This window comes from Lissotriton vulgaris, unplaced genomic scaffold (genome assembly GCF_964263255.1).
Source record: "Lissotriton vulgaris unplaced genomic scaffold, aLisVul1.2 SCAFFOLD_563, whole genome shotgun sequence".
NCBI lineage: Eukaryota > Metazoa > Chordata > Amphibia > Caudata > Salamandridae > Lissotriton > Lissotriton vulgaris.
The window spans coordinates 338,058-364,928 of NW_028253855.1; positions in this window are offsets into that span (position 1 = coordinate 338,058).

The following is a 26,871-nucleotide window of genomic DNA, read 5'->3' on the forward strand; positions in this document are numbered from 1 at the left end:
TTTCAGCAGTGCGACTGGGAGTGGAGCATCTTTATGCTCCCCACTGTTCATGTTTCAATATGCCTTTGTTGCCACACCAAGGCTATCCTTTGTGATGGTTTCAGGGTGAAGCCAATATTCATTTAAGCCACTGGTGGTCAGAACGTCTGACAAATGAGCAAACCATGGCAGCTTGTGAGAGTCTGGCTGCTTCATGATATCTTGAATGTACGTTTATATGATGTCAATTCAGGCTGAGACCATATGCGAACCCAATATCTTAGGGGAGCCAGAGCAATATAGTCCTCAATTTTGGCGATACCGAGCTCCTTAAAAAGGGGCCGCGGCGCCGTCAGCCTCAACTGAAGTCCAGGTACCCCCCCCCGAGGGTGGTAGCACCATAGAAGTCACTCACATCATCACCCGTCAGAATCAGTCACTGACAGTGACAGACCTCGTCCAAGCCGCAGCGGCCTCCTGGGGGCCGAGGACTGTCTGGAAGTATGTCAATGTGTGTGTTCGAGGGGTTTACCCAGAGAAGGATTGGTACTGCGGGCACTCGGGCACTGGCCGAAAAGCAGGTGTCTCAGTGCCCTCTGTTGGCCGTTTTTTCCCCTTTCCCAGTCCACAGAGGGCACTGGACAGGGAGAGTAAAGCAGCCTCGCAGGGCGGCCATGTGTTATATCCATTCAGCGATTATCAGCGGTGGTCTCTCCTTGACCCCCTGCCCTGCCAAGCAATCACGCGGATGATGGGCTGGGAGCGGGTGATTGTGTGGCCAGAATCGGCCTTCCTGGGGGCCAGGTGTTGCTCAGGCCTTTAAGCCATTTTCACCTGCCCCCCTGGGGCCAACGCAGCCCAGGAACAGTGTTTGCATTAACACCTCGCCCAGGGCCCTTCTCATTCAGGGCAGAGCGGGCGCGGAAGGATGGGTCTGGCTGTGGGGGCCAGGTGATGTTGTAAACTCGCACTATCTTCACCTCAGCAAATCCCCCCCCCCCCCCCCCCCCCCCCCCCCCCACGGATGGCCCATCAGCTGTATTTTGTGATTTACCCCCTCCCCTGCCAGGCGTTGCCCTGAGGCAGGGGAGGACTGCCAGGCCATTGCCCTGAGGCCGGGGAGGGCCGCGGAGGGCTGAGTATGTTAGTAATAGCAGGGGCCTCGCTGTGGTTCGGGTGCTCCTGCGCTGGAGGGCTGGGGAATCATTTTGTAATGGAAGGGGCCTCGCTGTTGTTCAGTGGCTCAGCTTGTAAGCCATTGTCCCCTTGGCCCCGGTGTCCTTCCCTAGAACAATATCCTCCAACTTTCATGCCTTGCGTGTGCATAGGCAGGTGTGGCCTGATGGCCAGAGTTGCAGAGATGGGGAATCAGGTTTGAGTCCCAGCGTCTGCTCAACATCGTGTGATTCAGGGCAGATCATTTCATCTATCTAAACAAAGAGATTCTATCAATGTGTGGACATGTATTTTATTTGTTGGTTTTACAGTGATGAAAAAATAGTGAAAGTACTCTCTCTTAGGGTGATAAAGATGAGAGCGCTATGTGCTTTTTAAAATACCCCTCACACACTAAAAAAATCCAGTAGTGTCATGCTTCATCATTGGGGTCTTCCCGTCCCTCTACGGGGCGGGGCGTGCTACGACCTGACCGACTACGCGGGAGCACTAAAGTGGTGACAGGACTATGTGATGGTGCAAGGTGTCAGTGAAAGTGTAGGGACCTAACAATGTGTGTGAGTACAAAAATTAAAAATCCTCTGGCTAGTAGAAAAAAACAATTTATTAGCTTCTCTAGCTGGGGACATTAAGAAGGGGGTTTTGGGGTTGAGCCGATCGCTACAACCTGGTCTACATGTTTCGTAGGCAGTCCCCTACTGCCTACTCATCAGGACCTTCTACTGGTCCCTACGGAACTAAGCTCAGTTGCTAAGTATTGTCAGCCTGTCTTCCTAAAAACTAACAGTAAAATTCCACTGCTAGTTTTATGCTTCAGGGCATGAGCTGGCCCCCTGGGAAGCAAAAATTGTCAAAAATAGGTGACCCAAATGTGGTCCTGTTGTGGCAAGTACGTGGTGCCCCATGAGCTGACAATCGGTAGGATTTCACCGCGGCGCTTTTGTCCGCATAATCACTAAGTCTTACTTCTACCGATGTTGCCGCTCTGCTCAGCGTCCCCAGCTAGAGAAGCTAATAAATTGTTTTTTTCTACTAGCCAGAGGATTTTTAATTTTTGTACTCACACACATTGTTAGGTCCCTACACTTTCACTGACACCTTGCACCATCACATAGTCCTGTCACCACTTTAGTGCTCCCGCGTAGTCGGTCAGGTCGTAGCACGCCCCGCCCCGTAGAGGGACGGGAAGACCCCAATGATGAAGCATGACACTACTGGATTTTTTTAGTGTGTGAGGGGTATTTTAAAAAGCACATAGCGCTCTCATCTTTATCACCCTAAGAGAGAGTACTTTCACTATTTTTTCATCACTGTAAAACCAACAAATAAAATACATGTCCACACATTGATAGAATCTCTTTGTTTAGATATATCGTTTTGGAGGGTGATTCTATCAACTCCTCTGCACTTCCCTGATTGTTTTGGCAGATCATTTCATCTCCCAGGCCCTTAAATAAAAAATCTAATCTTGTGTACTGTAATTGGTGCTCATGAATAGCGCTCAAATAGCCTTTATCTTGGGCTGAATTCACACTATATAAAACAGTCAAAAGGAAAAACAACAATAAAACAATACACTTTTGTTCATGCTTTTTAGGTCTGGCCTGGCGTTGCAGTGCATGCGTTGCACGCTCGGCGAGAACTATTGTACACGAGGACTTTGAGAAGAGGGCTTGAAGCCCCGCCCCTCATTTCCATTGGCTGGCATCACCATTTATGCTAAACGGTGGCCTGCCATTAGAAATGAGCTTTTATGGTTGCCTCCCTTTCGCCTTTTGGGACGGCCCCTCCGGACTAGATAGCTTGGTTAACGTCTGTTGTGAAGCACTTTCTTATCTTCACGAGGCTTGTTATATAAACAAGCTGTGATCCAGTCCGGATGGGTTGTCCCAAAAGGAGGCAGGGCTGCAGGCAGGCACAACGCGCATGTCGCTCTTTCACATGATAATTCTATTGCGTGGCAGCAGCTTGTTACTCGTGCTCATTTCACTCATATGTCCTCAGCGCACCTTTTTTGCCTACCCTCTAAAGACCTGCCACTGCTGTATTTGTGTCCTTTGCACCCTCATTAACATATTTTCCCTATGGCCTTCACTATCTTGTGCCCTCACTGCTTTTCTACTCATCCTTTTCTTTCACCCTACTCTGAGCTCTGCGATTCATTCTCTTCTCAGCTCGTTTCACCTCCTCCTCCCTTCGTCTCAGCTTCTCCCGCCCCTCCTATTATCTTGCCATCGCTGGTTGCACTCTCCTCTGCGCTGCTAGTAATACCCGATGCCGGCTGGCTCCGCCCCACTCCCATCCCTTTACCTCCCACCACGGCTGCGATTCATGCTCCCAGTTCCATCTGCCCCTATTATGTAACCACTCCCCCATTCCCTCCCCCCTGCGGCTGCAGGCGATGCACCTCACCCTTCCCCGTTCACCGCCTTTTGCTCTATGTAATGGCCCAGGGCGGCCAGTTGTGCCCCCCCCTCCGTTGCCACAGGTAATATCCCCCTCCACCCCCAGGCCTCTTTGCTCCATTCGCCCCTCCCCAATGCAGTCTGTGCTCTGATGCTAATTTCCAAGCATTAACATTGTGTTCTAACAATGCCTTTAAGCCATTTTCACCTGCCCCCCTGGGGCCCACGCAGCCCAGAAACAGTGTTTGCATTAACACCTCGCCCAGGGCCCTTCTCATTCAGGGCATAGCGGGGCGAGGAAAGATGGGTCCGGCTGTGGGGGCCAGGCGATATTGTAAACTCACACCATCTTCACCTCACCCTCCACCCACCCCCACGGATGGCCCATCAGCTGTGTTTTGTGCTTTACCCCCTCCCCGTCCAGGCCATTGCCCTGAAGCAGGGGAGGGTCGAGGAGGGCTGAGTAGGTTAGTAATAGCAGGGGCCTCGCTGTTGTGCGGGTGCTCCTGCGCTGGAAGGCTGGGGAATCATTTAGTAATAGAAGGGGCCTCGCTGTTGCTCAGTTGCTCGGCTCATAGCCATTGTCACCTTGGCCCCGGTGTCCTTCCCAAGAACAATATCCTCCAACTATCATGCCTTGCGTGTGCATAGGCAGGTGTGACCTGATGGCCAGAGTTGCAGAGATTGGGGAATCAGGTTTGAGTCCCAGCGTCTGCTCAACATCCTGTGATTCAGGGCAGATCATTTCATCTCCCAGGCCCTTAAATAAAAAATCTGATCATGTGTAATATAATTAGTGCTCATGAATAGAGCTCAAATAGCCTTAATCTTGGGCTGAATTCACACTATATAAAACTGTCAAAAGGAAAAACAACAATAAAAAATACCCTTTTGTTCATGCTTTTTAGGTCTTGCCTGGCATTGCAGTGCATGTGTTGCACGCTCGGCGAGATCTATTGTGAATGAGGACTTTGAGAAGACGGCTTGAAGCTCACCCCTCATTTCCATTGGCTGGCGTCACCATTTATGCTAAACGGTGGCCTGCCATTGGAAATGAGCTTTTATGGTTGCCTCCCTTTCGCCTTTTGGGACGGCCCCTCCGGACTGGATGGCATGGTTTACGTCTGTTGTGAAGCACTTTCTTATCTTCACAAGGCGTGCTACATAAACAAGCTGTGATCCAGTCCGGATGGGCCGTCCCAAGAGGAGGCAGGGCTGCAGGCAGGCACAACGCGCATGTCGCGCTTTCACTTGATAATTCTATTGTGTGGCAACAGCTTGTTACTCTCTTCTCGTGCTCATTTCACTCATATGTCCACAACACACCTTTTTTGCCTACCCTCTATAGACCCGCCACTGCTGTATTCGTGTCCTTCGCACCCTCATTCACGTATTTTCTCTACCGCCTTCACTATCTTGTGCCCTCACTGCTTTTCTACTCATCCTTTTCTTTCACCCTACTCTGAGCTCTGCCATTCATTCCCTTCTCAGCTCGTTTCACCTTCTCCTCCCTTCTTCTCTGCTTCCCCCGCCCCTCCTATTTTCTTCTCATCGCTGGTTGCACTCTTTCCTCTGCGCTGCTAGTAATACCCGATGCTGCTGGCTCCGCCCCGCCCCCGTTCTTTTACCTCCCACCACGGTGGCGATTCATGCTCCCAGTTCCGACTGCCCCTATTACGTAACCACTCCCCCCGTTCCCTTCCCCCTGCGGCTGCAGGCGATGCACCCCACCCTCCCCGTTCACTGCCTTTTGCTCTATGTAATGGCCCAAGGCGGCCAGTTGTGCCCCCCCCTCTGTTGCCACAGGTAATATCCCCCCCATCCCCGGGCCTCTTTGCTCCATTCGCCCCTCCCCAATGCGGTCTGTGCTCTGATGCTAATTTCCGAGCAGGAACATTGTGTTCTTCTCCTCTCCTCACATGTCCTGGAAGCAGAGCCCAGTGTTCAGGAGCAGCGTGCCCTCCCTGCATCCCCCACCCCCCCCTTCCTCCACATTCCTGCTTCCTGTTTTGCTGCACAAGACACTGTGTGGACATGACAAGCATTGCCAAATGAAATCCACAGGATGCATGGAATGTTAGTCTTTCCATGGATGGGTACACTAGTGTCCAGAATTTTTAAATCTATCTGTCCGCTCTCCCAATGTCAGGCCACTCCGAGTGCTAATGATGGGCTTCGCCCTCTCTTTCTCTTGCTACTCTTCCCTCCATCCTTGACTCCAGCCTGGGCTCCTTTCTTCCTGCGCTCACACTCTGCAGACCGCAGTCCCTCAACCATTCCTCCATTTCCTGCACCTCCTTTATAGTGCCCAGTTAATTACTATTTCCAACGCGGACAATCCGTTAAAGCATGGCGTTACCCGGCAGGGTAGTAGGCACTGCCTCAAGGAGGGCAAGCCAGAGGCAGTGTGGGGGAGTAAAGCAGAGTTTGTTGGGGCAAGCTGTGATTCTTAACCATTATATTTTCTGTCACTGTCACCTGCAAGGCCAGGGAGACAAAGGCTGCACCTCTGGGAGGAGAAAACGGCGGAGTGCAGGTATTGGTCTAGGTCCAGAATCTGAGCGGGCTTCTTCAAAACAAATGTATTAAATATATTGACATAAGACGCTGTACAACATGAGGCGCAGGTGGCATTACTTGAGACATCATTTGTGAGACTGTGTTTTATTCCTTAACATCAGGATTAATTACGTCACACAGCCTGAGTGACACACAATGTCTCTCCAAATGTCCAGCACGTTTCTGTCACAGTGCAAGTCTCTCATCAGGAGCAAGTGTCCATGTGAAGCGGGTAGCTGCACCCATCCAGTGGTCCCGTTTAGTACACCTCAAATGCGGTGCTGTCGGGAGGAAGCCCCTGTTTGGGGTTGCACAGTGCCCTCCTCACTTGGCCCACTGGGCCTACTGGTACGGCCACTATGGCGTCTATCCATGGTGGGCGGGGAGGGAGGGGGAGTGGTGCTGCTCCTTCCTGATTGGGCGTCCTCATCAGTGGGAGTTAGGACTCCTGGCCCAGTAGTGCGAATTGCCCGCAGCTCATCCACAGCAGATGTTATTTGGACCAGGGCCCTTGCAACGTTCTGGCTGTTGTGCGCCACCTCGCGCTGCATGCAGATTCTGCGCCTTGATAATACAGTGGTGGCAGAGGACAGGCCAGAGGTCTTCAAACTTTTGTAGGTTGAGCCCCCCCAGCTGATTTTTTTTACATGTCGGGCCCCCCCCCCACCTGACAAATTTCTGGAATCTCGTACACCGCGTAATCGACCGCCACCCTCATATCCCGGGCCATATCCGGCAAATAAAGTCCAACACAATAAGTGTGTTTAGTTAACTGCAGGTTTGTCAGTGGGTGTGGTTAAATGAGAAAGGCTTATTACACAGCTCAAAACTCAATCTTCCAGCAGGTACATTAGTCACCAGACCCTGGTGAACCACACCTGAATATAAGTGATGCTGCTTTTATTATTGCCTAAAAAATGCTGGATATACAAGAAACTTTGCAGTGTCAGACCCCATTTAACTGTTGCCTTCAAGAACACACTTCTGTTTTTTAAAAAACCACCGCCATGCTAGCACAAGCATTTTAAGATCTTCTGTTAGCATATTTGTTGGCAGAGTGGTAGTCCGCAGGACTGAGCCAGCTGTTCGTATGCCACAACGAGGTTCCAGTCCCACTGGAACATCCCTCATGTGCCCAGGTGCAGTGTGCAGGCACTAATAGATGTGGGCAGGTGGCATCGTGTGTGCTGTTCCATGGTAGAGAGGCCCATCGGAAATTGGAATGTCGGTGCTGCACAGGTAAGAGCAGTGAGGCAATGGCAGGGTGGAAGTTGACAGATGACAGGATAAGTAATATCAAATATATAAATAAATAAAACCACTTACTTTGCGCTCGCCGCATCACCAATGAGGCAAGTGCAAAGCAAGTGGTTTTATTTATTTTTTATTTGATATTACTTATCCCGTTGTCTGTCAACTTCCATCCTCCCACCCTACCGCTCTTACCTGTGCAAGCCGCCACTGAAATTGGAAGGTCATTTACCTCACGACTGTGCAGAGCTTCAAATACCTCACTACAGGGGCAGTCAGCAATTTATTTAGTAAGAAGGTACTTGCTAAGTAGCAGAGGTTAAACGGACCGTAGCAGAACACAGTTTCCAGACTCCACAGCCAGTCAGGAAAAGCAAAGATACGCTCGGCCTGCCCCTTCAGAATATGGCCAAGACACGAACCGGGCAATGCACTGTAAGTGTGCATATGAAGTTATACTAACACTGACCCTTTAAATAACACATGATACAAATTTACTTCAGAGCACTAAATAAGTGTTATTTATCTAATTAGTACTCCTTTAAAGAAAAAGAAATACTGGTTTAACACCGTTAACAAGTCGCGCTTGTGCCTTGAAGATTATATTAAAATGTTTGCCACAGTATCCCAGTGACCTATCCCAGTGACCTGCCTTATAAGGATGGAACTTGTTACACCAGGATCTCTGCAACAGCATCATTAACAACTGAACCTGCAGATTACCTGAAGGCACCATAACCTTACAAGTTATGTTGTGATCATTCATACTGGTAAACCAGCAGACTACACACAGCTCACTGCAGCAAGCACATTAACCCACTAAGCTACCCTACCACATGGTCTGTCTCAGCAAACAAGTATACCAAAGCAGCATTACTAGCGCATTCCCCTTCTCTACAATTTCTTTGGGCGGTACCATTTGGAAAAATAATGATGCTTCATGATATTAGAATATTGGTTTACTGTCGTGCTTTCATCCCTCAAGACTCTGCCTTTTCTCATTTCTGCTGTCATCACTAATTTGTGGGTTTCTGGAGCAGGTGTTTCCTATTTTCAGTTTCATTCAATGTGCTAGATTCTGAAAAATAAGCATTCAAAAACGTGAGGACTTTCAGATGCTTTCCCTTGAAATTATAAAAGCATGGGCACGTCGTGACCCATCCATTTCCCCTCCAATCCTCCGTGACCACTGAACACCCTCCATGTCCCCTCACTCCCCTCCCCCCCGGACTTGCGACGTGGGAAACAATGGAAAGAGTTTAGGAAGGAGTGCACGCCCCCCCCCTGAGATGGCGTTGTGCCCCCCCAGGGGGGCGCGCCCCACAGATTGAAGAACACTGGGTCAGGCGGTTCACCGCCCATGTCTACAGGTCTAGTCGCTGCATCTCCCTGCGCCTAGCAGCACGGTCGGCCTTGAGTTCTGCACAGAGTGCCTCCAGGGCACCCGTCATGCCCCTGAAGCCTGCCCAGACTTCCCTTTGTAATTACTTTATATTTTTGGCTTGCAGGTGCTGTACCTGCAACATGTGCATCTCCAGGCCGCCGAACACAGTGTCATCCCCTGGGTCTGCAGCACTGCTGGAAGCACGAGACCTGCGCCTGGGTGGGACTATTGGTATCGGATCAGCACGTGGACAGTGTTGTGGCTCTGGCTGTGTTGTGTCAGTTTGGAATCGCCATCAGTGTCCTGGCCCCCGTCCTCCAATGGGGGTAGTGGTGGCACGACATTTCTCCTGCGGCGCTTTGGAGGGTTCAATGGGCTAGCTTCCTCCTCTGTTTCCTCCTCCTGCCCTGCCGCTTGTCTGTTAGGGGGATCGCCTTGTCTCCCACTGCCTGTTGCTTATGTTCCAGATGGTGCTGTGGACATAAAAGAACACATTTATTTACTGTTCTGACTTGCACTTGCCAATTATTAAATATCACTTGCTGGGATTACATGTATCTTGTTTTTGCCTTTCCTGATGTGCACATGCTATTGGGGATTGGCTGGGTGTAAATGCACCACTGTAATGTGCATGCGACTACATCTCCCATAATGCATTGTAAAATTGATACTTGTATAGCACACTACTCACCCGCAAGGGTCTCAAGGCGCTTGTACGAATACCGCTGTGGAACCCATCCTGGCTTTCCCTGTGAGGCGTCCACTCCTGGGCACCCACAAGGGGGAGACCAGGCATCCTTAGCGTTGTGGGGGCCATTGTGGAGATTAAGCAAGCTATTGCCCAGAGTTGCAGAGTGGGACTCCATGATTGGAATAGGCACCGAGGCGAGAATTATCAGGTCCGTGGAATTTTGAGCCCAAGACCTGCACTGGAATTCTAGTTTTGTCCTGCCCCTGGGTCGCTGCTGGGTGTGTGGGGGTAGTTTGGGGGTGTCAGGGGTGTGATGGCATGCTTCTTACCTTGTCTTGGTACCGGGGGTGTCGGTGCTGTCGAGGTCAGCCACGCCCATGACACTTTCTGGAAGTAGGGTTCCCTACACCAGTTCCTCTAGAGGTGTTGACTCAGTGGCAGTGGAGGTCCCTCCACCAGTCTTCCTGGCTTGCTCCAACCTGGCAGCCACCTTCTCCTTGGAGTGCCGGCGCATATCGTACCAGCGCTTCCTTAAGTCTTCCACACTCCTGTGTGTTACCCCAACAGCATTGACTTTCTGCTGGATTTCTGCCCAGATGCGCCGCTTGCGGGTCTCAGGCACCCGGAGTGATTTCTTTCCAAAAAGGTGCTCATGGCTTGTCACCATTTCTTGAATGAGCACCTCCAGCTCAGCTTCTGAAAAATGTGGCTTCCTCTTCCTCTGGTTTTGCCCCTGCTGCTGTGTGTCCTGGCTGGCCATGTCTCCAGTGTCTTCCATTCTTTTCACCACTGCAGAGTTCCCTCTCCACCACTTGTTCTCTCTGACTGTGCTTCAGAAACTCAGGTGCAGCATGGGTAGTCACACTTCCTGGTTGTGATGTCATCAAGCCGGACCTGAATTTACGATTCTCAGATTTGCAAAATTCGCAAATTTGTTTTTTCCATTAAGGAATCGCTATTTCGGGTATCGCAATGAAAATAGCGATTTTTAGAGAATAGCTATTGTTTTGCAATTTCTTACATACATACCGTTTTGCGATTCTGAATTTGCGATTCGCGAAAAATCGCAAATTCAGAATCGCAAAACGGGACCTTGATGCATATGGCCCTTAAGGTGCAAATAAAGAATTCTATAAAATGCTCAATGAATTTCGCAAACCAAATTGCCTTGAAGGAACTCATCCTGTTACTTAAGATTACACAGACAAACTGGCAAATCATGACACGTTGGATTCGTACTTAAAACAGAAACAAAGCACCAGCACTAACCCTTGTACAAAACAACAATCCAAGAATGTTCTAATCAAGCCTCTTTGTTCCTTCCAACACATCTCACACAATTCATTTATGGACCTGGTCAAAGCAAGCAGGCCTGCCGTCTGCCCTTCTGACCCCTGTCCGCCACAAACTTTCAAGACAATTCTTTTAACAACCTCTGATGCCACTCCAGTAAGAAGAATCATCAACAATTCCTTAACTACTGGAATATTTCCAGGAGAACTCAAAAAGTCATATATACACCCTTTACTGAAGAAAACAAACTTGGACCCGCTGAACCCTCATAACTAAAGACCCATTACAAATGAACCTTTCCTGGGCAAACTGATAGAAAGGGCAGTGTTCACCCAGATGTCACAATACATTGAAGAGAATGACATACTTTCAGACTTCCAAACAGGATTCCGTCAAGGAAGAGGCACTGAATCTGTCCTCCTTGCCATCTGGGATGACCTAAAGAATACAGTTTACGTCAACGGGGTTGCCGCACTACTTCTCTTGGACCTCTCAGCCGCCTTTGACACAGTTGATCATGACACTCTGAAACAAAGTGGCATAGAGGGAACTGCTCTAGACTGGATCGTGTCCTACATTCGAAACAGTACTAATGTCATCCATATCCCACCTTTCTAATCCAAACTGTACTCCACAAAAGCAGGGGTTCCTTAAGGTTCTATCATCTTGCCCATGCATTTCAACATCTACATGAAGTCATTACCAGTACTGATCAATAAATTTCACCTCACGTGCTATAACTATGAAGATGACACGCAAATACTCCTTCAACTGGAATGCCCCAAAGACATTGGAATATCACCAATTTTCAGCTGTCTCAGAGTCGTGGATCAGTAAATGACTTGGAGCCATCTCAAATTGAATGCTTCAAAAAGTGAAATACTCACGTGTGGCGATTGGAAACATTACAACCCGCTTGCCGCATGGCCTGATGAACTGGGATCACTGCCTAAAGTATCGAAGGAAGTAAGAAACCTCAGAATGACCATGGACTCCAAGCTGTTGATGAATGCCCAAGTGGATAAACTAGCAAGATCAAGCTTTGCTACTATAAAAACGCTGCGACAAATTTTACCTCATTTGGGATTTCCACACAAGGTCCAAGCTACCATCTCCCTTGTTCTGTCCAAACTCGATTACGCCAATAGCCTCTACCACGGATCACCTTTAACGACCATGAAAAGACTACAATGGATTCAGAACTCGGCTGCCAGACTACTCTTGCATATCAAACTGCGGGACCACATCTCCCCTGCCTTGAAAACCCTGCATTGGTTACCGGTTGCCAGAAGACCCACGTTCAAACTGCTTTGTATCACCCACAAAGCAATACATGGAATAGGGCCACTCTTCATCAGGAATAAAATAACCAAACACATTCAAGAAAGGAACCTCCACTCTAAAGGAGCATCTCACCTCAAAATCCCACCATACAAGAAAAAAAACATGGGTGGCACATCCTTCTCTGTTCAAGCAGCCAAACTATGGAACTCTTTACCCCCCAACATAAGGTCCACAGACAATCACCTTATCTTCAGAAAACTACTAAAGATTTGCAGGTACATGCATCAAAGGATTTTGCGATCGCAAACGGTGCCAATCGTAAAAATCAGCCGTTTGCGATCGCAAAATCTGCTTTTGGAATGCATGAAGGGTGAAGGCCCTCGCAATTTGAGAATTCGCAAATATTTGTGAATTCTCAAATTGTGATTGCATTTAAGGAATTGCATTTTGCGATTCCTTAAATGCAATGCAAAAAACTTTTTAAAAAATGCGATTTCGCAATTAGGGGGAGCAAATTACCATGAGGTTGAACCTCATAGTAATTTGCGAAAACTTTTGTGCATTTTTCAAAGTTTCATGTTGTGCACACACATGCCCTAAGGGCATGTGTATGCACAACATATGTGCACAGATTGATTTCAGGGGTGCAACAGGTTGTCCTTTGGACACCCCTGCACCCTTGAAATCGCATTCTCAATTTGCGATTCGCTAATTGCAAATCGCAAATTGAGAATGTCTTCCCATTCATTCCTATGGGCCTCTAGGCCCATAGGAATGAATGGGGAGATATTCCTTAATTGCGATTCGCAATTTGCGAGTCGCAAATAAGGAATATTAAGAAATCGCAATTTTTTTAGCAATTTCTTGATGCATTGCATTTTGCAATTCCTTAATTGCGATTCCTTATTTTTCGCAATTAAGGAATCTCAAACTGCAATATTGATGCATGTGCCTGTTGGCTCTTCCCCACATAAGCACCATACGCAAACAGAAATGTACAGCATACCCCTCTGTATATAAGCATTTGTTTTCACTATATATATGTACCTATCTTTGTTTATTACTTTCTATAAACATGTAAAATAATATTATTTTGTTAAGAGAAAAATAATAATAAATAAATAAAAATCATCTTTGGTTTACATGTACATACTTCCATTGTGCATCTATGTACCTTCCATGTACTTGGATCTGTGTGTCTGTTACTTTTCTCCTGAAAAAGCATATCCAATGCACTACCCTATTTCTGATCCTGTGCCTCTATCAATATCTTTAATCTACATATACTTACTTACTTTGTGTATTTATATACTTTAATGTACTTATGTATCTATATATTTATCACTTTCTTCAAATTTAGCATTTCCAATGCACTACCCTATTTCTAAGCCTTTACTTCGCTCAATATATCTTCTAGCCCAACCTTCTGACTCATCTCAAACTTCTTTCTACTACTCCTTCCAATGCACTACCCTATCTCTCATCCTATACATTTATCAATACATCCTCTACATCCACTCTCTCATTTATCCCAAACCCCATACCACTACTATGATTGCCAAAATATCCCTTTCTAGACTCTCTCCTACTCTACCCCTCCTTGCATCATCTGACACCTCTTTTTACTATACCGATCCCCTAAAACAAACCTTTCTAAACTCTTCCCTCTGACTCCTCCTCTCCAAAACTCCTTTTTACTCATCCAAAAGCCTCCTCCTACTGCTAAGACTTAAAAAAAAACTTCACTCTTTTATCGCTCCACTATCCTTTTCAATCAAAATTATCAGACTAACATGTTCACTTCTCAAATTCCATATTAACTATGCTAATATACCACCCAAATAACTGAATAACATATCCACTACTCAAATTACTTCATATTTATACTATACAAATTTTCAACACTAAACCTTTATGGGTTCCGGAGTGGGGTGCTACTCGCCAGAAAAGCGCTTCAACACCCATCAGGGTAACAAGTACTATATGAATGCAAATCTTTCTTCCCCTTTTATCCCTCCGCTATCCTTCTCACTCTAAGTAGCTGACTAATATCCACCACTGAAATTACTTCATATTTCACCATATTAATTCACCACTAATCCTTTATAGGCTTCCTGAATATCGTGCGTCAACAAGCGCTGTATACATACAAACCTTTGTCCTCCTTTATCCTTCTGCTATCTTTCCAAATCCAAATAACTGACTAACCTATCCACCACTTAAAATGTACTTGCATGTTTCACTATACTAATTCAACACAGTAAACATACCAATTCCCCCACAAATGGACACCAGGCTGTAGTTATATAAAAAGACGTACTCTTTATGTAAAAATATATATGCAGGCAAGTATTTACCACAAGACCATCAATAACGTTTTTCTTGAAATTCGTTGTAAAGGCATGCGTGATAAATGCACATGCGTTTTGAAAAAATGCGGGATAATGGTATGTGAGGTCAATGACCTTGCGGGATAATGGTATGCGGACTGAAAGTCTGCGGGATAATGGCTGCAAACCGGCTAAAAGAACTAAGAGAACCGTTTTTAAAGTAAATTGAACCAAGAAGAACCATTTTTGAACTGTAACTAAGAAGAAACGCTTGCCTACTTCAATCCTCTATGTGTCCCGGAGTAGCGTGCTACTCGCCGAAAAAGCGCTTCGACACCTCGTCAGGGGTAGTAAGCGCTATATAAATGCTATTACAATTACTACAGCAGCACTTGGACAGATTCCACCCACATGCCCATGAGTCACCCTCACCTGCTGGCGATGGCTACTGTGTGGATTACACCAGGTCCAAGGCCTCCTCTGTGGGCCCCCAGTAGCCAGTGCGTACTGGGCAGTAGTACCCTATCTGGATACAGTTGCTATCACAAAACTATTGCACTCCAACAGAAAACCATTTACTCCTCTTGGGGCACTTTACTGGCTCATGGTAGTGAGGGCAAGGAGCTACGGCTTACTCTGAGAGGTGGGAGGAGCTAAAAGCTCACATACAGAATGACAGAATATATAATACTTCGTAACTTCACTGTCTTGTTACTGCTGTAACCTGGGAGAAGAAAGGGTCTCAGATTCATATAAACATGTATCCGGATTGGTTAAAACCTAGATCAACAGAGAAGAACCAGAGTTGAGCGCAACATATGAGCTAAGGCCCAGAGTTGGGAGTTAAACAGAATATTGGAAATAGAAATATTGTGGGTCAAAATATCGTGTCACAGATATCAAGGACATAAATATTGTGAAGGTGAGTTTCTGTAGTTGAGTAAAGTTTTACTATATATAACTCCACATACATGCACCTTGACGATATATATCTACAAGGTACGTAGATGTGGAGTTAGGAATAGTAAATCTATACTTGTCTCTTTGCACTTCCCTTCTCGATATTTTTATCCTCAATATTTTCGACATATTCTGTCCACTCAATATTTTGTTTCCGATCGTCCGTCAATGATCCCCCAGATTTACTTGCACTTTTCCTTGGGGTTGCGGCACTCTCGTGCCCTGTGCAAAATAATTTTTAGCATTTAGTACACCACAGAAAGCCCCTATGCATGGCTTTCCGTGGTTCAGTGAACACAAACTAATGGAAAGCAGCTCATAGTGCTGCCTTGCGATACTTCGCGTTAGGGAGGCATTATATAGGTGGAGCATGAGCGTTGTAAACATGGGTTTGCGGCAAAATGGTGCCCCTACCCGACAGCGATTCAGAAAAGGGGGTGGTGATGAATAGAGTGTCTGAATTAAGCAGAACACTCCTACCCAGTCAACAGATCAGGGCTTGATCCATCACCGCTTTTTAGCTCACTGCACCCTCTCAGCTCAGAACCTGGCTACATGCCAATTAGTCTGTCCCTGTCCCAGTGCATCATGGGAACAGGGCAAACCAAACTACCAAGCCAATTCTTTCACTGGGAAGGAAACAAGCTTCCGGGGACCGGTTTCTGGCATTACAGCCGTCATCGGCCCGGCTTGCTTGAATCCTGATGGTGCAATGAGCAAGGGACTCACATCTGAGTAAGAGTGGTCTGCTTAATTCAGACACTCTGTTCATCACCACCCCCTTTTCTGAATCGTTTTTGGCCACTATAGGTGTGGCAGGGTATACTCAGACATGAGTCCCTTGCTCACTGCACCATCAGGATTCAAGCAAGCCGGGCCGACGACGGCTGAAATGCCAGAAACCGGTCCCCGGAAGCTTGTCTCCTTTCTGGTGAAGAATTGGCTTGGTAGTTTAGTCTGCCCTGTTCCCATGATGCACTGGGCCAGGGACAGACTGATTTGCATATAGCCAGGTTCTGAGCTGGGATGGTGCAGTGAGCTAAATAACGGTGATGGATCAAGCCCTGATCTTTGGACTGGGTAAGAGTGGTCTGCTTAATTCAGACACTCTGTTCATCACCACCCCCTTTTCTGAATCCTACCCGACAGCGGCACAACAAGAAGAAATATCTTTATTTCTCCTTTTCACTCCCTCTTTCCATTCTGCAGCACACATAGAAAGAGGAATAAGCAGTTTAGGATTGTTTTTGTGCAGGAAGACTGCACTCTGGTCAACTCAGGCCCCTGGAGCTCTGGTTTGATTAAGTTAGGCTTCAGGTCTCAACCCAAAGTAAAAAGTAATTATATCTAGAGCCGCACAGGGTAGAAAGATGGCTCAAATAGTTCTGCAATCAAGAAAACCACCTCCTGCCACCAGAACCAGTCCCCAGACAGGGCGATGTCAAGTCAGTCTACAAAGCGAGGGCATCCTAGAGGTGGAGTGTGAGTTGGGGTGATGCACGTGTGCCAGTTTTTGAGGCGATATTGCACTTCAATGATCCAGATGTTTTTTCCCACTGCTGCTACGTGGGCTGCATGAATCTGGTCACTTCTGAACAGTTTTGCCAATGAGACATCCTCCACCCTCATTCTAAGGTGACTTGGGCCTTGTGCAGGTTGGCTCGGTATCAGGTCGGTTCCACCCGGAATAGTACAGTCCATCTCCAGGACCAGTAGGTAAGCCTTCCTTCTCTTCCCAGCTGCAGGGAGGGAGAGTAGCAGGAATAGTTAGAGGTCTCTCCCTGCAGTAACTTACAGCCGCTCCTTCTCTGGTCTAGCCCCAAGAATATGGAACGCACTGCCTCCTGACACCAGATCAAGCCCCTCGGCCACCTCCTTCAAAAAAGAAGTAAAAGTGCTTCTGTTGCACAGGTTCATTCAATAGTAGGTTTGAAGTCGCTCAGCTTGGCTAATCCTCGTGGACACCTCCGAAGCTTGAATCGACCAGGCTGATTTATGTACAGCGCTCTGATACCCTTACAGGTCATACTTGCGCTACATAAAACTCTTCAAATAAGTAAATAAATATGTAGGCTTCCTTGGTGACTAGACAATCAACCAAACCTTTTTCAAGGGGCTGCAATTATAGTTTTGAAGTGAAAGCCAACAAGGGGTCAGCTTTATTTATAAGCTTCAACAGTCCTCCAGTCAAGGGAAACACTTCCTGTTGTCCACATTCTTCCTTGGCTCTGACGCCTACAGCCACAGGTTTGGCTAGTTTGGGCTCACCAAGGTTTGTGGTTGCAGGAAAGACGGAGACCCACATAGGGTCACAAACTTAGATTGTGGCGTTGGTGGTGTTTCTGGGCTCTTTTCTTCATATTTTGTGGCCTGATGTAAAGCAAACAGCACCCAAACATTGCAGCATTCTTGGGCATTTCTACCCCAAATGGTCACCCAGGAAGGCATGGTCTATTAGCATAGTACTCTTGCATGCAGACAAATAATCTAGTGGGTGGTCGTCCAGTGATCACCCACCAACTTAGGCTTGTCTTCCTAATATAAATAAAGGAATGGGCTGGCACCCCCCTCAACCCACCAGATACCACCAGGTTCAAGGAGATCGATTCAGGCGAGGATGTGCAATACATATCGAACATGGACAAAGCTCGCCTTCCCTGGAAGTCCACTGACATATGGCAGAGTCAGGGTTTCGGAATACCAAATCCTCCTCGCCCAGTCCTTGGCAAGCAGAATGAGCTGTTATTGGTTCCCCCAGACCTTCTTCAGGACCTGTACGGTGGGAGGCAGAGATGGAATAATACATATTGGAGAGTAGATCCCCATTGAAGGCGGAACACATGTCCTAAAGACCCTTGTGGATGAAACTCTAGAGTGCAGAAGCCCAGACAAAGCACATTTGTAGTGGTTCAAAAACAATCTATGAAGTGAACACCCCACAGGGCGCAGATACCCTGAACCACCAGCGAGTGTAGACGCCATTCATGACCAGCAAGATGATGCATGGTGAGTCCATCTGCCGTGGTGTTGAGGGATCCCACCAGGTGGTTGACCATCAGGGAAATGCTTTGAAGTACCAGCCATCACCAAAGCCTAAAGGCAGACGGCACAAGACCCCACTTTGCCTTGGTTGTTGCAGTACCACATGCAGGCTTATTGTCCGTCATCACCTTGATCGTCTTGACTCCCTAAGAGCCTGCAGCTCCAGACGGTTTGTATGATGCCGCTGCTCCATGTGAAACCAGAGACTCCTGATCTCAACTTATCAAAGTGACCCCCCAAGCCCAGAGCTGATGTGCCCGTTGACACATTATGAGCTCTTTAGATACAAATTTCATTAGAGGGCTCCGTACGGCAATGGTCTTGAGGTACCAGCAGGATGCACGATGCACGATGCTAAGAGCACAAGAAGCCTCAGACCCATCAAGGCTGGACACAGACGCTTTGACCTGAAACATCGGGATCAAAGCCTGAATGAGGTTAGAAGGGGCTACAAACCCACTTTGTCCAGAACGGCTCCTGTGGAGTGTTGTTCAATTGCCCTATATGGTCATTTTACCACATTTCAAGCAATCATCCATGCCCTATTCTGTGTGCGCCCTCCTGAGCGGACCTTTTACCCCGCGGGTTCTCATCCTTGCTCTCTTCTGTGTGCACCCTCCTGAGCGGACCTCTTACCCCGCGGGTTCTCATCCTTGCTCTCTTCTGTGTGCACCCTCCTGAGCGGACCTCTTACCCCGCGGGTTCTCATCCTTGCTCTCTTCTGTGTGCGCCCTCCTGAGCGGACCTCTTACCCCGCGGGTTCTCATCCTTGCTCTCTTCTGTGTGCACCCTCCTGAGCGGACATCTTACCCCGCGGGTTCTCATCCTTGCTCTCTTCTGTGTGCGCCCTCCCGAGCGGACCTCTTACCCCGCGGGTTCTCATCCTTGCTCTCTTCTGTGTGCACCCTCCTGAGCGGACCTCTTACCCCGCGGGTTCTCATCCTTGCTCTCTTCTGTGTGCACCCTCCTGAGCGGACCTCTTACCCCGCGGGTTCTCATCCTTGCTCTCTTCTGTGTGCGCCCTCCCGAGTGGACCTCTTACCCCGCGGGTTCTCATCCTTGCTCTCTTCTGTGTGCACCCTCCTGAGCGGACCTCTTACCCCGCGGGTTCTCATCCTTGATCTCTTCTGTGTGCACCCTCCTGAGCGGACCTCTTACCCCGCGGGTTCTCATCCTTGCTCTCTTCTGTGTGCACCCTCCTGAGCGGACCTCTTACCCCGCGGGTTCTCATCCTTGCTCTCTTTTGTGTGCGCCCTCCCGAGTGGACCTCTTACCCCGCGGGTTCTCATCCTTTCTCTCTTCTGTGTGCACCCTCCTGAGCGGACCTCTTACCCCGCGGGTTCTCATCCTTGCTCTCTTCTGTGTGCGCCCTCCCGAGTGGACCTCTTACCCCGCGGGTTCTCATCCTTGCTCTCTTCTGTGTGCACCCTCCTGAGCGGACCTCTTACCCCGTGGGTTCTCATCCTTGCTCTCTTCTGTGTGCACCCTCCTGAGCGGACCTCTTACCCCGCGGGTTCTCATCCTTGCTCTCTTCTGTGTGCGCCCTCCCGAGTGGACCTCTTACCCCGCGGGTTCTCATCCTTGCTCTCTTCTGTGTGCACCCTCCTGAGCGTACCTCTTACCCCGCGGGTTCTCATTCTTGCTCTCTTCTGTGTGCGCCCTCCCGAGTGGACCTCTTACCCCGCGGGTTCTCATCCTTGCTCTCTTCTGTGTGCATCCTCTGGAGCTGACCTCTTACCCCGCGGGTTCTCATCCTTGCTCTCTTCTGTGTACGCCCTCCTGAGCAGAACTCTTACCCCGTGGGTTCTCATCCTTGCTCTCTTCTGTGTACGCCCTCCTGAGCAGAACTCTTACCCCGCGGGTTCTCATCCATGCCCTATTCTGTGTGTGCCCTCCCAAGCGGACCGCTTAACTCGCGGGTTCTCATTCTTGCTCTCTTCTGTGTGCGCCCTCCTGAGCGGACCTCTTACCCCGCGGGTTCTCATCCTTGCTCTCTTCTGTGTACGCCCTCCTGAGCAGAACTCTTACCCCGCGGGTTCTCATCCTTGCTCTATTCTGTGTGTGCCCTCCTGAGCAGACCTCTTACCCCGCAGGTTCTCATCCTTGCTCTATTCTGTGTGTGCCCTCCTGAGCAGACCTCTTACCCCGCGGGTTCTCATCCATGCCCTATTCTGTGTGCGCCCTCCTGAGCGAACCTCTTACCCCGCAGGCTCCCTGGGAGGTGCCAATACTATTTCCTTCAGACTTTGACCACTTGTCTCCCTTGGGCTTGTACGGCTGCTAACCCGCTCATCCTGACAAACACTCACGACTGTCCCCTTGCCTGCAGATATTGGTAGCAGCTTTGAATCAGTGAAGTGTAATCTATTGCATTCACCCTGATAACCATTTATTCAATTATGTTTTGCCAGATGAAGCAAGGTCCAAAAGCACTCAAAGTTTTTTCAAGTTTGGAGTTGGATCAGACAGCCCAACCACATCATCCTTCTCAATCCCACACTTCAGGTGCTGCTAATTGTCCAGTTCCAAGGTGGCCTCAACCCTAATAAAAAACACAGAGCTCAAAAGTTGCCATATTTGTGGAGGCCGCATTCTGTACAGCATAAGCGGACTCAAAAGCTTCAAGTCATGCCTCCGTACCTGCACCAATGGTGTTAGAGGGTTCTATCCTCTATGGGACTTTAAGGCTTGAAGAGGGTTGACTACATCCGATAGTTCACAGTGCACCCGGATACAGGCTCAGCCTGAGATGGTTTTCTGCTCAGTGTGTGAGTAGTATAAGTGTAGTGTTGTAGACAAGTCCAGAGTGTACAACGGTTGCCAAAACAAAGTAAAAGAAATTATAAGAACATTGGTGATCGTGGGCAAAGGAGGGTGGATGCATGTGAATCTACAGCACTACACTCTACAAACAGATGGTTATGGGGTTACATTTTCCATTTGAAGCATGTGTGGCTGTAGATACACATGATTTGCATTGAGGGTAAAGCAGTTTTGCTGCACGTAGTGGGTGATGCAGGTTGTAGGAGGCTGGATCTCTGTACAGGGCACTAAGATGAAGTACACTATGTAGAGGGTCCAAGAATCCTCATGAGCTGCTCGGAGGCAAAATAGATAGTACTAAGGCTCTAGTTTGTGGCAGTGTGGGCGAGCAGTTAGGTTTATCTTAGGGTTGTGCTAAGCATCTGTCATCACTGACAGAGGCAATAAATGAGACACACCCTCAAGAATATTATTGTATACAAATAACAACAATCTTTATATATATATATATCTTGAGAAGTAAGACTTCAAATCACAATGTACTTTGTACAGTGCAAAATACTTCAATTAATACTTCTTGGACTTTAGTCTTCGGAATAAAATGCAATGCAGTTCCAGTATTCTGTACTTTCAGTATCTACTAGGCACACTGTGGTCGATACAGTTGAATATTTACCATCGGTGCAGAAAACTATGGAGCTAGGTCTTTTTAATGGAATTCAGTAAATCACCAGCACAGTTACCATCGCGGTCACCGGCAGCAGGTCCCTGTTGTTCTATGGAGGCACTGCCGACCCAGCACTCACAGTTGCTGGCATGAAGATGCGGGCTGGGTGGAGTAGTGCTGATGCAGATATCCCTGCGCTCACTGGAAGGAGGACTCTGCTGAGGAGTTTTGGAGGACCACGCTACCTGGGGAGGTTGGAGGTCTTCTTCACCGGCAGGATGGGGATCTTCGGGGGCCTAGGACTCGGGCACAGCGGGCAGTCAAGGTGCACTTAAATAAAGCAGGAGTTTCAGAAGTCATAGGAGCTGGATGTCAGAGTTCACCTGCTGCGGTCAGGCCACTGGTGGGTTGCAGCAGGCAAAGAACAGAATGATGCGAAGGAATGAATAAAGAAGAATTTCCTGTAGGGAAAAACAAATTAGTCCCTACACATGGGTACCTAGTCACTGAAAAATCTGTTTTCTTTATAACTCATATACCAACTCCAGCTGTACTGTCAAAGAAATACTTTATTGTTTTTGAAATACATGAAGGGAGCACAAACGTACACAAATATATATATATATATATACATTTACAATTGCTTCCTATCCAATCTTACTAAATATGGTTGCTAACCACAAACAGAATTTTTTTCAAAAAGCAATCTGGAAAAGAGGTAGTCTAATACACACTGGAAGAGGTAGATCAACCCTCCATACAGTCCAAAAAGTGTGTATCAAATTTTCTTATATGTCAATAGTAATCTATCGGACTCCTCTGTTCCGTAGGGTCGACACGTTTCGGCCCTTTGATTCAGGCCTCATTAGAATATGGGGAAAAGGAACAAAATGCAACACGTGTCAGGGAATGCCCAACAGAATATGTGGATACTGGAGGATTGAACAATCTTCTCTGCTGTGACACCCATCTGGATGTATTAAAAAGTGAATCTGCAGTACGGAGCGTTAATCTGTTCTGCATTTGGGAGTCCGATCAGTAAGGAGTGACGTCAGACGCCAAACGCTGTGCTGCCGAGGAGGAGCCGCCCGAGACATCCAGGGCTCCCGACGGCCCGACGCCCCCCCCCCCCCCCCCCCCCTCCGCTTTCTCGTTGTAAGCTCCACGGCAGTACGAGGGCCATTTAGGGGGATTGACGCGGCCGCCGAAGCACGGGTCTGCAAGACCGCAGGACCGCGGTCGGCGTCGGCGTCAGCGTATACCAGCAGCTGCCGCGGCACCAGAGGCTAGCCCAGCCAGCCAGGTGAGACCCCGACCAGTTGTGCCCCGTGTGCCTCGACATGCGACCTGGGGGATGTGCCCGTGACTGTGACCGTGTCCAGTGACCAGTGACCCGGACCCGGAACCCAGGGGCCAGGATAATAGCTACGAGAGGGTCTAGTGCAGAGGTCTTCAAACTTTTGGGTGCCGAGACCCCCCTGTCAACATTTTCAGTCATAAGGACCCCCTCCTGATAAATATTTCAAAACCTGTAGGCAGGGCTTCTAGAATTACGAGGCAGGTGAGGACCAAATTACACGGAAGGCTTGACTAAATTGTGTGAGAGGAAAATGTAAATGTTATGTGATGCCACGTTATTTTGGGATAGAATTGCTTCATTATTTTGACAATTTTTTGCTCACAATAAAACAGTACCAGTTTACAACCAAAATACAGCAATTAACATCAGAAAGATGTCTAGTCAACCTTTGAGATGGGCCTTTCACTCCGCAGGAATACGTGCTGCCACATTAGAAGCTCACCTGGCCCTGTCCGGGAGCAGCAGGGGTCCCTAAAACCCTGCCCTCTGTGGATGAGAAGAGTGCCCATGTGAGTGCACGGTGAGCGATGCAACAGTATGAGAGTAGGGAAAGAGGAGTGACTGCAGGGTGAGTGAGGTGGCCATATGAATTTGAGTGTGGATATAAGTGCAGAGTGGGATGAAAGAATGCATGGTTAATGATGGGCTTGTTTGAGCGAGTTGCAAATTGAGCAGTGAGGGGGCAGGTGAATGAGGTGTCACATGAATGCAGGATGAGTGCAGATGAGTAGCGTGACTGCAGGTTGAGATACAGGGAGAACATTGCAAGTGCATTGTGATTGCAGAGTGATCACTGCGAGTGCAGGGTGAGAGGGTGAATGATGTGAGTGCATGGTGATCAGTGTGAGTGCATTGTGATCGCTGTGAATGCAGGGTGAGCATGAAAGTGAAGTGCTAGAATGAGGAGTGAGTTCTCTGAATACAGGGTGCATTTCCAGACACTTGAAGTAACTCAACATATTATTGACTGCGGAGTAGGGTTTAAGAAATAGGTTAAACTATAGCTATTATGACATTAATCAGGGATCGAGGGTGGAGGAAATAAATATTCTGATCTTGCAACATACTTCCAGTCCTATGATTATAGTTGCCTGCTCAATATTTTGATGTCCCAGACCGTACAAAAATAAGCAGTCACGTAAAGCTGTATATTTCAGCACTCATCTGTGCATACTTGGAACAGCAAATATAAATAGAAAGCACTTTTAATTGTGTTCTAGGGCTGCCTCAATGATCCATGACTGATAAAGGGAACAGAGACCTAAAAGTCACATTACGAATGTATTTATTTATGCGTTTTTATATAGCGCGGACTTTACCCGAAGGTGTCAGAGTGCTTCACAATGTATTTCATGAAAAGAAATAATAAAAAGTAGAATTGCCAGAAGAAAAAAATACCAGCCATTTCTCTTGTAACACACTGTTTGCTACCTCTCACATTTTGTTTGCTTTATATACTTGCACAAGTGCCACCATTGCCTACGAAACGTTTGTTCTTGTGTTTGAGTGTGCCATTTATTGCAGTATTATACCTCTACTTTTACTTTGTACGCTTTTGTAACCTGCACACATATCACTTTTTCCTCCTGTAATGTACCGTTTGCTACCTCTTGTATTTTGTTTGCTCACTATTGTCACTTTTGCTTCATGTAACTTAACGTTTGCTTCTGTAGTTTGTTCACTTGTAATTTTCTCCTCATGCAACATTACTGTTCCTATTCTCACACTATTGCAGTAAATGTAAAATACAAATGTAAGGGAAAGGCTGAGTTGGGGCCCAGGGGGTACTGGAACTATAAAAAAAAAACTAAGCCTCAGTGACCAGTTTTCAAAAGCTATGTAAATATGTAAATGCCCGTTAACGACCTGTGAAAAACTCAGGGGTGCCGGGCTGTGCTGGAGATAAGGCTGCAGACACAGCCCAGCACAGCTGACAGCAGCTCGAGCTGAGACACACTACGGGGGAGGAGGGGGGCTGAATCCTTGTAGTCAGATGGGCCTGGGGAAGAATGTAAATGTAAATGTACATGTATTTATATAGCGCAAATCGCCCACATCGCAGGCATCTATGCGCTTGCTTAGGGAACCCGTCCTGGTATTCCCCTGTGAGATACCCCAGCAGGGTATCCACAAGGTGAAAGCCAGGCATCCCGCCGCGAGGGGCCGTTGTGGAGATTAAGCAAGCTATTGCCCAGAGTCGCAGAGTGTGAACCCGTGAGTCGAGTAGGCACCGGAGCGAGAATTATCGAGTCCGTGGAATTATTGAGCCCAACCCCCGTCGGGGCGGGGAATTGAACCCTGGTCCAAGGCCGATCTCAGCTTCCGGGTCTGCCACCTCTAACCCCTGAGCCACACTTCTCCACCAGAAGTGTGATCGGGAATGCGCGACCCCCTTTCAATCACTCCGTGGCCCCCCTGGGGGTCGCGCCCCACACTTTGAAGACCCCTGGTCTAGTGGGTCCAGCGGTTAGACTGTGGCGAGGTGTGGCTGGCCCTGGTCCACAGGAATGCTGATCCGGTTACGGACAAACCCGCCCTTCTAGCAGTCACCATCAATCCACGGGGTCAGTTCATTGCGGGCTGCACCCGCTTTCCCATTACTGCTACAGAGATCGTCAAGCGCCAAGCCTAGCTTTGCTATCGGCCATCTATTACAAGGCAGGAGAATCTGGGAGTGCGTAGTGTGGGTAGAAGCTGTAAACGGTGCGGCAGCTGAGGCACTAGAGGCGGAGGCACTAGAGGCGGAAGCACCAGCAGCAGAGGTGCCGTGCACAAACCTGAGGAACCGGGATCTGCACTCCCTATGCTTCCGTGCCTGTTTTTATCCTGCCAACCTTGCTGTTAGGAGCAACCGGAGCAATAAGAACAACATCATTTGAAAAGCTTGCCCTTAAACAAAGGCCACCACTAGGTTACTTCATTACCGCAATTTACAATTGAGGGACAAATAAGAAATATAAAAAATAAATTCAAAAACTGTCACCCATATTACCAAGCAGGATTAAAAGCATTGTGAAAAACTCATACTGGAAATGAGATCTGGGAAAATGCCACAACCTGCGGAAAGCAAAAAGACCCCCAAAAAATTGAGGAAGTCAAACGCGGAAGACACATTGACAGGGGTCCTGTTGAGCCCAAGGGAGAGGCTGGTTTCTGCACCAACCCCAGAACCAACACTGAACCCCACATGAAAATCTGGTCTCTTAAAATTCTTTTATTTAAAGGATCCAATCGCTACGATTTACGCATCTACAGCCGAGGGCTGCAAATTGCCAAGCCCCATTGTCCCAATTAACGCACTTTCTCTATCGGCCAAAAGCCCGTTGAAAGGGATCAGCGATCAACAAGGGTCACATTCCTCTCCGCAGCTTCCGGATCCTCTACCCTAGGGAAAATCAGCGGTTGTTACCGCCCAAGTGCACAATTCTAACCCCCCCAGCTGCAAAAGAACATACGGAAGGGGAAGCTTTAAAGGATATCATGGATGATCCCCTCGTAAAGGATATTTGTTTGAACCCGAGTAACAGTGTAACAACTACCGAATCGGTTGAAACAAAGGCTCCCAATGGCTCCAAGGGCCCAAAGGAGGGAACCGCAAGACATAGCAATTTATCCTCCATATCCTCTCATGAAGGGGATCCATGGCTAAAACCGCTTTTCTTACCAAATAATTCCCAACTGGAGGAACTCACAGAGAGAATATCCAAGTACATAGATACCCAAGGTA